The following is a 16344-nucleotide window of genomic DNA, read 5'->3' as shown; positions in this document are numbered from 1 at the left end:
CACGTAAAGCCAGTCAATGTCAGAGCTAAGTAAGGCATGACTTCATGTCTGTTCACCACCTAAGCCATGGAGCTACCTACATGCCTGAGCCAGTCTGGGCTGAAGCAGGAGCCTAGACAGATATTCCCAATGGCAGCAACTGGCTCAGAGAATTAGAAAAGACCAGTGAAGTCCCAGCTGGCCTGAGATTCTCAGAGGGAAGGGTGGTGGCAAGATCTAGTGTCTGTTTCCTGGCTAAGTGTCACCTCTGAATGAGATCATTCTTAGATTCCTCAAAAACAAACATTCTCTGTGGTAAAGGCCCAAGATCATCGGGAGGCATCTGACTGCCCTGCCTCAGTGGTTACATTTACTTACAGGTTGGATCCTTCCAAGGCTCTCTTCTTTCTGCTTATTCTTTTTGCCACATCCACAGAGTGTCTGCTAAGAGCCAAGAACTGAGAGTCACTGAGGATACACAGATGAAAAGACAAGGCCCTGCCTCCAAGAGTTTTAGATCTTAAATTGTGGGAAAGGGATGAAAGTGAATCGATATAAATGTGTTCAGGGAAATATATATATGTGTGTGTATACACACACACACACACACACACGAATAATACGTTAGAGAGGAAGGAGCTGTATCTCCCTGGGAAGGTTCCAGAGAGTTCAATCTGACTCTCAAGAGGAAGAGGTTATTGAGTGGATTAGATGATGGGGAGATTGGGTGGGGGAGCATTAGAGGCAGAAGAAACATCTTCCTTAAAACCCTTCAGGGGCTCCCCATGGACTCTTGAGATAAAATCCAAGGCCCAAATATAACTTAGAAGTTCCTACATGATCGGGATTCTCCTTTTTTTCCAGACAATGCCCCCTCCCCCCTTAATATGTGCAGTCTGGATTCATCACTGGTCTTTCACATACGTGGTTTCCTCTCCTGGAACATTCTTTACCAGCATACTGTTACCACACTTAATTCCCCAACCTATCTTTATACACACACACACACACACACACACACACACACACGTGTGCTTCTCCTTTCTAATTACTATTTATTCTTCAGTTCTTGGATTAGACATCACTTCCACTAGAAAGCCTCCCTCGGTGCCAAAGCTCTGATTTAAAATGCTTACTGTAGGTGCTCCTGTAACAGTGTATGCATTACCAGCATAGCATTTATCACTGTGTCTGGTACCCGTCTCCTTGAGGCTACTGCAAGATATAATACAACCGACTTAAGGGACCAGGTTTATCTTTTCACTCTTCCATCTCCAGGGATTACCGGTTACTTAGTAGGTGATCAAAAACTATTTGTTGGATAAATAGATAAAAGGCACAGAGGCAACCTTTGTTCATGGAAGAAAATTAAAGGCATCATAGACTAAATGGAAACAAAATTACTCAAATCTTCCATAGCCTAGTGCCTGTACTGGAGTATGTGACATAGACATTAGCGGAGAATTTATATATATATAAATTATATATATAATATATGTGTATATATATGTACATATATCATATGTACATATGTACATATCCATATGCACACACATATATACCATATATGCATATATATGATAGTACTTTAATGAAGATTAGAAAAAAGAGAGACAGTTCTTTAAAAAATGTTTAGAATTCTGATTTTCTGTTGGAATCACAGTCAAGAAATCAGAACTGCTTTTCATAGATGGCCATTCCTAGAATATTATTTTGCTGTGATAACAAATGATCCCCAAAATTTCAGTGGCTTAAAATAAAGGTTTATTTCTTACTCACAATGCATGATCATTAACTACTCCAAATATTGGGTACTCCAGACCTGGGCTGAGAGAGCATCCTCTATCTCTGATCTATCTATGGCCATCGTAGAGAGAAGAGACACCACAAACCTAATATGCTCATCTTGGAAGTGACACATGTGACTTCCATCTGTATTCCATTAAAGAAAGCATATTCACATGGCCATTCCCGACTTCAACAGGGCAGAGACATAAACCTCACACAAGAAGGGGTTCTTCAAGGAAGAAGTGGGAAAGTGAAATATTTTATATACAATAATATAATCCTTCACATCAGGGGTCAGCAGGCTGCAAGCCTCTTTTCTGACATTTGGATTTTTCCCTTTTCATTTGTTGGCAATTAAACTTTACAATACTGCCCTGCCTTTGGAGTAAAGAAAACAAGCTAAGATTCTATAGAGAAAGAATGCTCAAGTTGGAACAGTCCGTACAGTTCACATAGTCACAACACTATATATTATGAATGGGAAAACTGGCTCAGAGAAGCTGCTGCCTTCCCCAAGGCAACCCTGCATCATATGTGGGCTAAGACCAAGTCCCAAACCCCCGGTCTCAGGACTTAGGCTCATTCTTCCATTGCCTACATAAGATAAGTCAACTTACTGTCTTTGAATCGGACTCATGGCTTTGCACAGCACAGATCTAGTTCCTGCCCTTGAACCTGATTTATGGTCCTGCTGAGAGGAACACCCCCGCCCACCCCTTGGTGCAATGAGCTTCAATGGGGCTTTTCTCAAACCAGTTCTCTTCACTTCGTTGAGAGAGGCTGTAATTATGCTCAGTTCTTTGCCTATTTTATAGCTTGGTACTGCCATAGTAAGAACATCTACAATAAAAACATCTATGGGGCTTTGTTTCCTTCTGTATAAACTCATTGTCTGGAATCTGACAGCCCCATGTCTTGGTGATTTATCAGAATTAGTCCATTTAGGAAGGAGTGCCTTGCTCAACTGAAACCCATTCTCTTTATTTTATCCAAGCCCTGGTATTGTCAGGTAGCTTCAACTAAGCTCCTGTGTCTATTTTAAAGTAAAAAAAAACAAAACAATTCTTCTCCTAAAGCCTCTCTATTCTAATCTTTTTCACACTTCTTGATTGTATAATGAACACTGTTTCTTCCTCATCATTCTCTTCTCCACTGACATTCCATGTAACGACTACATAATCGGAGGCTACCTTCACTTATGAATTGGTCAAATCTTAGAGGTGGCAGAAAACATAATGAAACAGAGAGCTATTTTTAAAGAGTAAATTGTGGTATATTTAGACTTTTGTCCTCAGTTCTTAGCATAAGCTTTTCAATACATAATGGATTTTATGTCCTTCAGATTGTCTATATAAAAACAAGGAGCACATACTCCAATGTTCTCAAATCCTTAAGAAAAAAGATATGTGCATATTAATGCAAAATATTAGCATTTTGTTCATTCTCTGATTTTTGAGTCCATTATTTTACTATCTCTTGTTTTCTATTTTTGATACACTTAGGGCTGCACTTTTTTTCTTCTAATACAGTCGCGGTATTGATGTGCCAGGCTTAGTGCTAAGAACTGAGCCAACAGTAGAACACAGAGGAGTCTCAGGATACGGAGACTGGGGGATTCGAAGAGATGAAATAAATGTTCCGTGTCTGCAGAAAGGTTAAAGAAGGTTTTCTGACAATTTCAGGATTTGGAGTCTAAAAGGTGGTTTTGGGGTCCCCTACCCCTAAATTGGATTTTGACTCCCTCTTCTCATTTGCTGGCTCTGGCAAAGGATACACAGAAGTAAGTAGTTTATGTGGCTTACCTTTGAACAGCTCCTAGGAAGGTGATAAGTGAATTCACCTTCTAATGATTTGCTGTTCTGCAATTTATAACCACACACTCACATATATAACACAGGTGTAGTATTTCCCTGAGGGTTCTCCAACATCAATAAACTAAATGATGTCATGTCAGACAAGGGAAATTCTTCAGAGAAAGCCAGCTTGGTATACAGAGTCCAGATATTGGGAGCACGTCTGATTAGGCAGACCGTGTGCTGACAAGCTGCCCTCTACTTACAATGCCAGAATGTGGAAAAGCTGAAAAGTTTGGGTGTTTGAATAGGACTATTTCCAGAAGACATTACCAGTGAGTGGACAGATGATGGGACTAGGATGAAGAAGCCATCACTGTGCCCTAAAGATCTAGGAACTCCATTCACCTGGACCATGATTTCATTTCCACAGCTCAGCTTCCTATCTGGCCATGGTAACTACACTATGACCCTTTCTCTCTGTGCCTCAAAACAGCTGACATGATATAAAATATATTAACACCACAGTTCTAAACTATGGTATCTTTTACATGTTAATTATTCTCCTATAAATAAAAAAGCATATGTTCACTGTAAAATGCTGGAAAATAAGAAGAGTATAAAGAAGAAAAATTGCATGATATGCTCTTGCTCAGAGAGGAAACTTCTAAAATATTTGGAATATTTCCTTTTAGCCTTTTTTTCTAGGGTGCCCCCATCTGTATCTTCCTATCTACATACCCACAGCCACATAGAGAACCTCCCCATCCGAAACCCACACACACACACACACAGGGAGGAAGGCGTCCTCTATCACTTACTAGGAAATTATTTAGCCTTTTTGCTTCTTAGTTTTCTTATCTACAAAATGTGGATAAAAATAATGCCTGCTTCACACAACTAGTATAACAATAAAATGAGAGAGTTAGTATATGTAAATGTTTAAAACCTTGTCTGGCCATAATGGATACTCAATAAATGTTCACTACTATTATCTCATTGTATATACAGTAAAGATATCTTACTGTTTCCCTTTTTCTAACTTAATACAATACAAACTGTCTCCCCACCTTCACTGCTATAACCCTAGTCTAAGCTAGCATCATCCCTCTCTTGAATTACTGCAATGATCATTTACTTTTTTTTTTAAAAGAATTTATTTATTTATTTGACAGAGATAGAGACAGCCAGCGAGAGAGGGAACACAGCAGGGGAGTGGGAGAGGAAGAAGCAGGCTTATAGAGGAGGAGGCCTGATGTGGCTCAATCCCACAACGCCGGGATCACGCCCTGAGCTGAAGGCAGACGCTCAACCGCTGTGCCACCCAGGCGCCCCAATGATCATTTACTTGATGTCCCCAGTAGGACCTACCATCTAGTCCCCAAATAGTAGATTGGATCATTTGTCACAAATATAAATCGGACCATATAGCTCTCCTGCTTAAACCCTTCCAACGGTAATTTCCAGTTGTAGATAGAACAAAATATAAATTTCTTACTCTATTTATCATTGAGGGATCGGATTTCCAATCATGTCCTAGAACCCTGGTTCATGTAGCCCAACCAAAGAGGATCTGCAGGCAGGTATTCTGGGATGAGAGTAATAGCCACACAGCCCCCTCAAGTACCCAGGCACCTTTTATGCTCCAAAATTGTTGGCCCAAAGCTCTCAGGCTCATGGTTGTAAGGCAGCAAAAGTGAAAGTCCTCCTTCCACACACTGATTTCATTGGACATCTTTATTGGCATGGACGTGCCAAAAAGCCCCTAATCCCTACGTCGGGAGCAAGAGACATCAGGAAAGCCAGTATTTTAATTATACACATCGATGCTTGACACTAAACTGGTTGCCTCTCCAAGAAAGAAGAGAGATGGGAAGTTAGGGTAAGCACCCAGCAGTATCTGCCAGCTGGTAGTCTGCAACATCCTTCCTCACGCCTACCTGCCCCACCTCTCCCCCTGACACCATGCCCAGCCACACCAGCCTTAGTCCTTAGTATGCACCAAACTCCTGCCTGCCTCAGGAAAGGTCATTAGCCTTGCTTTCCCTTTTGCCTAGAAGATTCTGCATAGTGGTTGGCATGTGGCTGGCTCCTTCTCTTCACCCGGCCTTAGTGGAAACATAATCTCTCCAGGGAGTCTTCCTTGATTCCCTGTGCAAAGTCACCCCTCATTGCCCCCTACCCAACTGACTTCATAGCACTTGTCGTTAGTTGAAATTACTCTGTTTATTAATGTATTTGTTTATTGTCTGTCTCTTTGACCAGGACATAAGATGCAAGAGAGCTGGGCCTTCATTCCCGACTACATCCCCAGTGCTCAGAACAGAGCCCAGAACACAGAAAGTGTTAGATTCAGTGAACAAATGCCGAACGCATTACAATACTTTCTGCTTTCATTAAATGCTATTTAAGAGATTTAACAGCTGTAAAATATTCTACTGGATAAATATAATAACTACTTCCTACGGTTTGCTACTAGAGTAAACTCAATAATGGTCCCCCAAATGTACACATCATAATCTCTAGAACTGGAAAACGTTACCTGATACAGTGAAACCGACTTTGCAGATGTGAATAAATTAAGGATCTTAATTTAAAGAGATTAAACTTAAAAAACAGGGATATTACCTTGGATGATCTTCACGGACCTGATGTAATCACCACAGTCCTCGTAAAAGGGATGCAGGAGGAGTTAAAGTTGGAGGAGAAGGCAGCGTGCGGTCAGAATCAGAGATTGAAATGATGAACTTTGAACATGGAGGGAGGGAGGGGGTCATAAGCCAAAGAATATGGGGGGCCAATAGAGCTGAAAAAGACAAGGAAACAAGATGCCGTTGGAGACCCCACAACGAACCAGCCTTCACACTGCAGAAGCCACTTTTAAGCAACCAACTTGAACAATGAAAACCCGAGTAGGTAGAAGGGCCCATGATGACCCCCTATCCCTGGCTAAATACAAGCAGGCCCACAGGTGACCCATCTCAAAATATCCATAAGCCCTAGCTGACCCATGGGCTACTTACACCTGGACACAGGTGCCAAAAAAGGACAACTGCATACATTCGCATACCTTCTCCCCTTCCCCCTTTCATGACCCCCCCCCCCCCCACCTTGCACAGTCTCTCCTTTGCTGTCCTCCCTGCTGCTCCCTTGCAATGTATTCAATAAACTTCCATCTCCTTTGTCCCACCTTGGGTGAATTCTTTCACTGCCCATGCCACTGGCCTCCACCCAATAGGGTCACCCCACACACACCTTGACTTTAGCCCAGTAAAAGTGATTGCAGAATTGTGACCTCCAGAACTTTCAGAGTGGACATGTGTTTTAAAGCAATTTGTAATAGCAGCAATAGGAAACAAACACAGATATTTAGGTGTTTTTTTTTTTCTCCCTAAGTATTTATTACTGTCATGATGTTGTAAAGAACTTCATTTTACAGGTATTTTGGTCTGCCTTTCCAATGATTTCATTAGAATAGTTTCCTAGAGGCAGGATTCCAGTAAGCTTGCACCACCATACAATCTGGCCTGCTGTGGCTGGGTAAATGCCTGAGCAACCTGGCTGCTTAGAAGTCTGCTATGTTGAGCTATAGCCACAGGGCCTACAAAGAATTAACCCACTCTGTGGAACAATCACATGAACACAAAGAGATTGCTTTCCAGGGGAAACAGGGCCTGTAAAAACAAAGCAAAAACAAGGGTGTTTTTTTCTTATTTGTCCTTCTTATTAACATTATATAACAGAGGTGGGGAAAAGGAATGAGTTAAAATGTAAGACCAGAAATAGCTTAAGCTCAGCTCCAAAGATCCACACACCTTTGATATCTGCCAGATGGGCCTTTGAAGTGTAAAACAGGATCAGTTCCCTCAGGGAAGGCTGACACACAAGTCCTGACCTGTGAATTAATCAGGAAGCCTCTGGATGTGAACAGACAATGGTGCCTGGTAGGGTGCGGAACAGGGTGTGGTCTGGGTGAAGGCTGCTTCTCCAGGGTGGTGTGCATGACAAAAGAGAGAAATAATTTACTTGGAGGCCAAGTGACAGGTGTGGGGTCCCTCAGGGCAGAGCACGTCAGTGACCCTCCCTCCCCACAGACAAGGAGCCTGTTGCAAATAATTCAGTATGGAAACTCGCAAAGGATTAACTTTTGTGTTCTCCGAAACTTCCTTGCATTCCACCCCAGAACCTCCCAGTTGAGAGTGTGTTTTGTACACCAGCAGCATTGCCATTGCATGGGAGCTTGTTAAAAATGCAGATCTCCAGCAGCATCCAGTCATAGGAATCAGTCACTGCATCTTAACAGTATTGCTGCGACTCTTAGGCACATTAAAGTTTGAAAACATCAGCTCTAGAGTCTAAGCTGCATAGAAGCCGAGCCTTGGTTGGCTCTGCTCAGCGCTACACTTCTAGTGATGCAAACACTGCCTGGCACTACTTGGAGGGGCTCAACAAATATTTGTTCTATCAGTGATTAAATAAGTGAATGCACCGAGCCTTAGGTGCTGAAGAGGGATTTGAAAAGAGAAGGGACGGGTGTATTACACTATTTGTATTCTACACACATACACACACGTGTGTGCACGCACACACATATTAAAGTCAAAGAATATTTTTTTGAACCCATACTTCAGATGCATGAGCACAACCAAAACGGAAGTAGCTACAAGGTGAACTTTTTTTCTGGCTGTTGTGAAAGCCAAAATCCAGGAAAGAGGTTAAGGTAAAAGGGCTGGAATAAGCCCGGAGAAGTTACTCTTCATGGCTGAAAAGAGGACGTAGGTCTATGGTTCACCCCACTGTCAAAAAGTCACGCTCCGACTTGGGCACAAAAGGATCAACTCAGAAGGGAAGGATAGCCCGGGATCCTGAACCAGAAGGGATCTGGGGAGGGGCTCTAAACAGGGGTACCACAGACTACAGAGACTCTTCCCCTTCCTTGACATAAATGCACTTTTATTGACTTCTAAGAATCATTCATATCAGAGAGTGGTCATACCACCATGATCCCGATAGCCTGAAGATTTGGGCATCACATGAGCCTCCCAGATTGCCAAGTGATCCTAGCAAGGGACCTCTCTGACGACTGAGATTTAATTTTCTTTCAGCCTTGTGATGTAAAGACTGAGTCAGACTTCATTTCACATAAAGAAATAAAGAAGTGGGACATTTCCCTTGATCATCATTTCCTTTTAATTTTTTATTATGAACATTTTAAATGGACACACAGTGCCAAAAGGAGAAATATATAATGAACCTTCATTACCTATCATCTAGCCTGAAGAAATATCGATTTATTGTTAAACTTGTTTTATGTGTATCTCCTACCCTCCATCCTGGTTATTTTTATTTAATTTTTAATAGCTATACAGAGGTATAACACTCATAGTATTCACCCATTATAAAGGTACAAGTCAATAATTTCTAGTAAAAGTATACACATGCAAATATCACCACAATCTAGTTCTAAAACATTTTTATCACCCTAATGACCCCTGGACTCCGTCCTCCCCTCAGACTCCGGTACCTTTTTACAGTCAGTTCCCAGGCCAGCCCCAGCAACTGCTGATCTGCTTTAGTCTCTAGAGATTGCCTCTTCCAGATACTTCATACATATAGAGAGAATTACATGATACATAATATTTATTTCTGGATTCCTTCAGTTAGCATCATGCTCTTTCCTCCATACTGTAGAGTATATAAGTAGTTCTATTCTCTTTATTACTGGAGAGTATTCCAATGTATGATGAGAACACATTTTGTTTATGCATTACATGTTGATGGACATTTGGATCTAGTCTGAGGTTTTTGCGTTATAGTAATACTATGAACGTTCACTTAACAATTTTGTTTATTGTATTTTCATTTTTCTTGGCTGGATACATAAGTGTGGAATTGCTGAGTCATACATACGGTGCTTTCTAAGAACCTGAGAACCTGTCATCCAAAGCGGTTGCACCATTATACCTTCCACCAGCAATGTGTGAAAGTTCCAGTTTCTCCACATCCTCCCCAACACTTATTTTTGTCTCTTTTTTATTATAGCCATTCCAGTGCATTGGAAGTGGTATCTCATTGAGCTTTTAATTTTCCTATCCCTAATGTCTAATGATGTTGAGCACCTTTTCATGTACTTGTGAGCCCTTTACATATTTTCTCTAGCAAAAAGTCTATTCAAATACTGCGCCTATGTATTAAGTGGGTTGTCTGCCTTCTTATTGAGGTGCAATGTACATTTTGGACATAGGTCCTTTATGAAATATATGAATTGCAAAATTTTTCTCAAGCTAGCCTGTGGCTTGTCCTTTCATTTGATTAATCATGTTTTTTGAGCCCTTATGGCCATGGATGGTAACAGGTACCTCACTTACCTGCAATTAGTTCATTTGGCTACTACATATGACTGGGAAACCAATTTCAACCAAACTTCTCAATCTTTACAAAGCACGAAGATCTGCAACTGGAGAAACCAACTCTGGCCCAGCTTCTGGCTAACAGGATGGCCCAGGAGAGGGGCAGCACAGACGCAGCAAAATCCCTCAGGATTCTGATAGCAACTAAGGAGAATTAACATCTTCCTGCTCATGAACATGGAATATTTTTCCATTCATTTAGATCCTCTTTAATTTTTGCCACCACTGTTTTATAATTTTCAGCGTATAAGTCTCACTCTCCTTTTGTTAAATTTATTCCTAAGTATTTTATTCTTCTTGGTGCTATTGTGAATGGAATTGTTCTCTAAATCTCATTTTCAGATTGCTCATTGCCAGTATATAAAATTACAATGGATTTTTATAAATTGATCTTATATCCTGGGACCTTGATGAACTCACTTATTCCCAGTAGATTTTTCCTGGAGGTCGCCATAGGACTTTATACATACAAGTGTGACTTTGTTGTTGTTGTTGTTGTTGTTGTTGTTTGCATCATGTGTTTAAGCAATAAAATTCAAAGCAACCTGATTTTAAATTAAACAAATTAGAATGCACTCAAAATTATTCCAGTTATATTATCATGTTGCATATGCCTAAAGGGCAGAGTGAGAGAGGTGTCACTGGGCCATGCTGGGAATCACAGGTCATCTGCAGCCTCCCTTACCTCTTCTACAGCCTTATGAGACAGCCTTGCAGCTGGGGTTTTTGTCAAAATGTGCATATACCTATAGAATTGTGTCAGAGGGGGGAAATCATTGAGAATCGCTGCCTTTGCAAGATTGCTTGGCCCAAGACATGTCCTTAAGGAAGATTCTAGGGAGTCAGACGTGGTCCTCAAGAGCAGGAGCAGCACGAGAAAAAACAAACCAGAAGGCAATGTATTTTGACATGTCCATGTGAAAACTATAAAAAGGTAAGAAGAGGCATCTTCCCTACTTCACAGAGGGTATAGATAAAATTGGCAAAATTGGCATTTTGAGTCCTGCACAGAGCATACAATTCAAAGAACTGGATAAAGTTAATGAAAAAAAGAGGTGTGGCAATGACTAACTTATTGCCATAAAAGTCGTAAAATCCTAATATTGTACTATAGTTGAATTACAACATATTATTGATTTAGTGTGTGTAAAGCACTTCACTCAGAGTTTGGTTAATAGTGAATGTTCCATAGATGGTAGTTGTTTATACTATCACTACTACTTTTCCAACTAAGAGGAGAGGTGTTCCGCGACTGTCTACAATGAGTATTTGTAATGCTAAGAGCAGTTCCCTGCTCAATCTGATGGCCATTTCAAAGATAATTATTATGAGACCCTGAAAATAGAAAAGGCAGTTCAGGATAGAGGTGGGCTTCAGAGGTAAAGGTTAATAAAGATGAAAAACACTAAAACCTTGTACTAACTACCCATGGCCATCAAAACTACATACTGCTTTTCCCATATCCACTGCGATAGCCAAGATAGGGAAACAACTCAGTGTCCATCATAGGTGTGGAGATATGCACACACACACACACACACACACACTGGAATATTATTCAGCCAAGTAAAAGAAGAAAATCCTGCCATTTGTGACAACAGTGATGGATGCTGAGGGCATCATGCTTAGTGAAATAAGTCAGAGGAAGACAAACACTGAATGATATCACGGAATCTTAAAAAGCTAAATAGAAACAGAGAGTGGAGTGGTCATTACCAAGGGCTGGGAAATAGGGGGAAATAGAGGAGATTTGGTCAAAGGGTACAAACTTCCAGTTACAAGAAATAAGTTCAGGGGATTTAATGTATAGCATGGCGACTATAGTTAATAATGCCATATTATATTCGTGAACGTGACCAAGAGGGTAGATCTTAAATGTTCTTACCTCACACACAAAAAATGGTAACTCTGTAATGTGATGGAGGTGTTAGCTAACACTCTGGCAGTAATCATTCTGCAATTTATAAGTGTATGAAATCAACACATTGTATATCGAATTTATACAATGTTACCCATCAATTATAGCTCAATAAAGCTGGAAAAAAAGACTACAGAGTGCTTGTGGAGAGACTAGTGAATAAACACATGCATCTGTACATGTAAGTGTTTATATTCAGAAAATCTATTTCAAGCTTATCCGTAATCATATTTAATTGCATCTTTAATTTCTAAATTGCCAGATTAAGACACAAGCTCCCTTCTCATTGATACTGAGAAAAAGGAGGCTGTTGTGTGGCCAGCAACTGCAGCCTGAAAGGGCAGGTTCAGAACAGAGTCCTCTCTGTCTCTCCTCTCTCTTCCCTCTCCTTGCCTCTTCTCCTCACCCCTGCTCTAGCTAAGGGCAGAGTCATCTGACCCTGGAGGTTACAAATTCACTGATTTGGGAAGAGAGGTTCTTTTGGCTATATCTAGTTCATTTGACTACAACATACAACTCAGAGACCAAGTTCAACCTGATGAGAAGGTTTTCAGACTCTATAAAGCATGGGATCCACATCTGGAGAAACCACCTCTGCCTTGCCCAAGCCCTGGGCTCCAAGTAACTGAAAGTCAAAGCCTGCCTGACAGGATGACCCAGGGCAGGGGCCCCCAGAACGCTCAGGTGGCCAGCCCCTCTCAGGAGAAACAGGCATTGTCACAGCTTCCTGGTAACAGGGCAGTCCCTGCCATCTCAGTCTCTGCCCCTAAGCAGACAGACAATCCTACAGCCAGCAGAGAGAGGCCCAGGATGCTAAAAGAAGCAGGGAGCCAGCACATTGATTTCATCTGTATGATGCCCAGCACGTAGTGGCTGCAACCTCGGGAGACACGGCACTGAATGGAATGAACATTCTAGACTCAACTTTGCCACGTGGCAATGAAGCCATTTCACTTCCTTCTCCGCTTCTGCTTCTGCGCGTTGGAAACATAGTAATTCCTACCTGCAAGGTCGCATCAAGGATAAAAAAGGAGCATATTCTAGAAGACTCACTGTGAGGCCCAAAGTGTCACATGAATAGGAACCAAAAAATGACAGGTTGCCCCTATGGTGCTATGTCTACACTTGGCCCAGACATTAATATTTAAGTGGCTAGAAGCAGAGCCAGTTTTCTTACTGACAGTCTTCTGAGAAAGGTAATTTTAAGATTATACATATTATTTTAATAGAATTCTATAACATTATTTTCATTTGATTGAAATGAATATGATCATAAACACTTTTTTCTGTTTGTTTGTTTTGGTCCCTGAATGGGTCCCTGTACAAAACGACATTGTTTATCATGGCTCTAATTGGTTCCCTTGTTTCAGCCTGACAGTCTCCCAGGTTCATCCTTCACACCACTGCCAGCCTGCTATGGCTCCAAGACAAATCTGAGGTTGACTCCTCTTTTTCCCTAAAGACCCATATCCAATCAGTCAAGTCTTAGGGATTCTGCTTCCTTAATATCTCTCAAATCCATCCATTTCTCTCCATCCCACCTGACAAGCCTCTATTTTAAGTCACTATCATTTCTCACTGGAAACTAATGAAATCGCAGCCCACACGGTCACTCCTAGGGCCCCTCATGTTGCTCTTTTATCTCCATTCCTTTCTCCATACTGCAGCCAGAAGGATCTTCCTGAAGTGCAAATTTTCTCATGGCACTGCCGGCTGGAACCTGTGCATGTTAGCGTCATCAGGATAAAACCCCTAGCTGCCGGACCAGGTGTCCCCGGCTCTGCCTTCACACACCTAATTCCTTACCTCCTCATTGCCATCACCTCCTTGGGGAACCTTCTGCGGACCCCTAAGACCAGGTCCACAGCCCTTGCTCTGCATCTTCAGACCACTCACCATCTCCTTGAACTTACCTCTTTCCACTGTTACTTATCTATTAGCTGCTATGGTTCATCAGCTAGACTATCAACTCCCCGAGAGCACGAACGGATCCTTGTTCCTGGTATATCCCAAAAGCGGGTGTTGCATTCTGGTGCAGATTTCTTCCCATCTCCTAGCTCCTGGGGATACTGATAACTCATGGCTCAAAGCCATGTCCTTTGCTGGGCATTGCCCCAGGCTGCAAAAAAACTGCCTTCCCTACAGTTACAGCCCCTCCTCAGGGACACTGGGCCACCAGTGACCCAGGGACATTGGCATACAAAGCCCTGGCCTCCTTTCCTCTTTGGGACAACTCTATAGGGCGGGGTCTTAGCTGCAACCACATGGAGCACATGCTTCTCTCCTTGCCCCATCCTGTCATCCTCACTTTCGTTCAGGTGTATCTCCCCAGATATTCCCCAGGAAACCATGTGCACACAACTCACAATATTCAGTATATTCCCAGGGAACCCAGTCAAAAATAGTCCTCATATCCAGTGTAGTACCTGGCCTAAAATGTAGTTGACGTATGGACTAATAAACAGATAAATGCCTTTTTAAAGCCAAGTCTCAGAGAAGAAAATTTGTGTCATATATGTTTCCATTTCTAGAGCCCGGCACAGGGCCTGACTACTTACTTACTTAGACGGTCCTTCAGATGTTCTCTCTTATGACCAAGGGAGCAGTCTTCTGGAGGCATATGGCCCCTTTCTTTATCCATTAGGTCCAAAGTGATACAAGCTAAGAGCATCAAAGGAATGTAACATTACATTACTCTGCATAATAATGAAATTTACTGCCTTCGAAGGAAGAAAAGTTATATGGCAATTACAAAGCAGTTAGAAAATACTGTTTTTCATTAGGGTTTAGAGGGCCTGTGTTCTTCCCAAGAATTAAAATAACTTAAGGGTGAGCTATGTACTGTTCTAACAGATCTACAAGGGGTTTTTAAAAAGTGATATCTTTAGGAAAATCCCCTAATAGACCTGCCTTGAAGGGTACATGCCCAAACTGAATGATGCTGTCAGACTTGAAGCACCAAGACCCCCTCGTGTGGAACCACTTTGCAGTTCTTTGGATTATCAGAAGAAATCACTGATTTGCCAAATAAAAACTCCAGGGTTCTACCCTGAACTCAAGGACTTGTACTTGGGGAAATGACTTAATGAGGGAAATCACAATGAGTCCTGGAAGGACCCAACGGATAAGGGTTGGGGTTTTCCAGAATAGAGTTTCAGTGGGGAAATCCAGGAGATAAGGCTCTTTAGGATAGAGGGGCAAACCAGGGATAGGGAAGTCAGAATAGAAACTATGGATGTATTTAAAGAGGACCCTTCTAGGAAAGGGTTGACTTCTTAGTCAACACACACACATTTGGACCCTGGGAAAGTTATATTTAGTACTTGGCTCTATTTTTTCTTCTTTTTTCTTTTTAATAGACTTTATTTTTTTAGAGCAGTTTCAGGTTTACAGCAAAATCGAGCAGAGGGTACAGAGAATCCCCATATACCTCCTGTCCCCACACATGCACAGCCTCCCCATTATCAACATCCCCCACCAGAGTGTGCATTTGTTATGACTGATGAACCTACCTTGACACCTTATTACCATCCAAAGTCCATAGTTTACATTGGGTTCATTCTTGGTGTTGTATATTCCATGGGTTTGAACAAATGTATAATAACATTTATCTCCCATTAGAGTATCATACAGGGTACTTTCTATACTCTAAAAACTTCGGTGGATCAATTCCTTTTTGGAATTACCCAGTCCTTCAGGAAAGGTTATGCATATGTACATGTGTGTACACACTTCTTGATATTCTCAAGTAGTGATTCAAGACAGTTTACGACAAGAAACCTGTACTTGCCCACAACAAACCCAAGAGAGGAACTTTCTTGGATTACATTAACTCTCCCTCAGAAAGATTCACATTACACATCAGCATAACAAATTCTTCAGGAAATTCCATTAGTAAAGGAAACTTCCTAACTTCTTTTAAGACTGAAATCTCCAAAAACTATCTGTTGATACCTGCTAAATCCGTGGCACCCACATGAGGACTGCTACACAGCCAATTCATGGATTTTATTTTAACAATAGTGTGGTATAAGCAAAAGGGATATTCTTGGAGAGTTATGTGATCAGGGGACGTAAGAATGACTGGAGATGTTGGCCCCGTTAAGACCATGCGACAGTGTTTCCATCCCAGTCTTACCTGGTGTAGAACGAGGACAGTGGCTAAGGGACAGGAAAGGGAGAGTCAAGAGCGTTATTGTTGAGGACGAATTGACCAGACCTGTTCACTAATTTCTATGAGAATAGGGAAGCAGGGAGAAGGAGGACTCCTGTAATCACAAAAAATTAGCGCAGGAAATGACCTTTATCTACTTGTATTCAGCCTTAGGACCTCCAAACACCCAAGTTTCAAGGAGAAACCTAAAGTACAGAACAGAAAAAAGGAGAGGCTGTGGGTGTGTTTTATAAAATAGTGGAGGAAGGAAGAGTGTGGGCGAGGAATTCCCATGCTTCCCAT

The 16344-nt window shown here is 41.6% G+C and overlaps 1 long non-coding RNA gene across 1 annotated transcript in view; it reads right to left on the bottom strand.

Annotated features, from left to right (window-relative positions):
* Positions 1-16344, bottom strand: part of LOC117803806 — an 88372-nt gene that overhangs the window by 55872 nt on the left and 16156 nt on the right. Inside the window, exons 2-3 of the long non-coding RNA XR_004627891.1 lie at positions 14447-14549; positions 6189-6366 (exon numbers count right to left, since the gene is read on the bottom strand). This is a non-coding gene — a long non-coding RNA (uncharacterized LOC117803806). The remainder of the gene's footprint in view (positions 1-6188; positions 6367-14446; positions 14550-16344) is intronic.

This window comes from Ailuropoda melanoleuca, chromosome 9 (genome assembly GCF_002007445.2).
Source record: "Ailuropoda melanoleuca isolate Jingjing chromosome 9, ASM200744v2, whole genome shotgun sequence".
NCBI lineage: Eukaryota > Metazoa > Chordata > Mammalia > Carnivora > Ursidae > Ailuropoda > Ailuropoda melanoleuca.
Note: the sequence above shows the minus strand (reverse complement) of the source record. Positions and strands in the feature narration are given on the sequence as shown.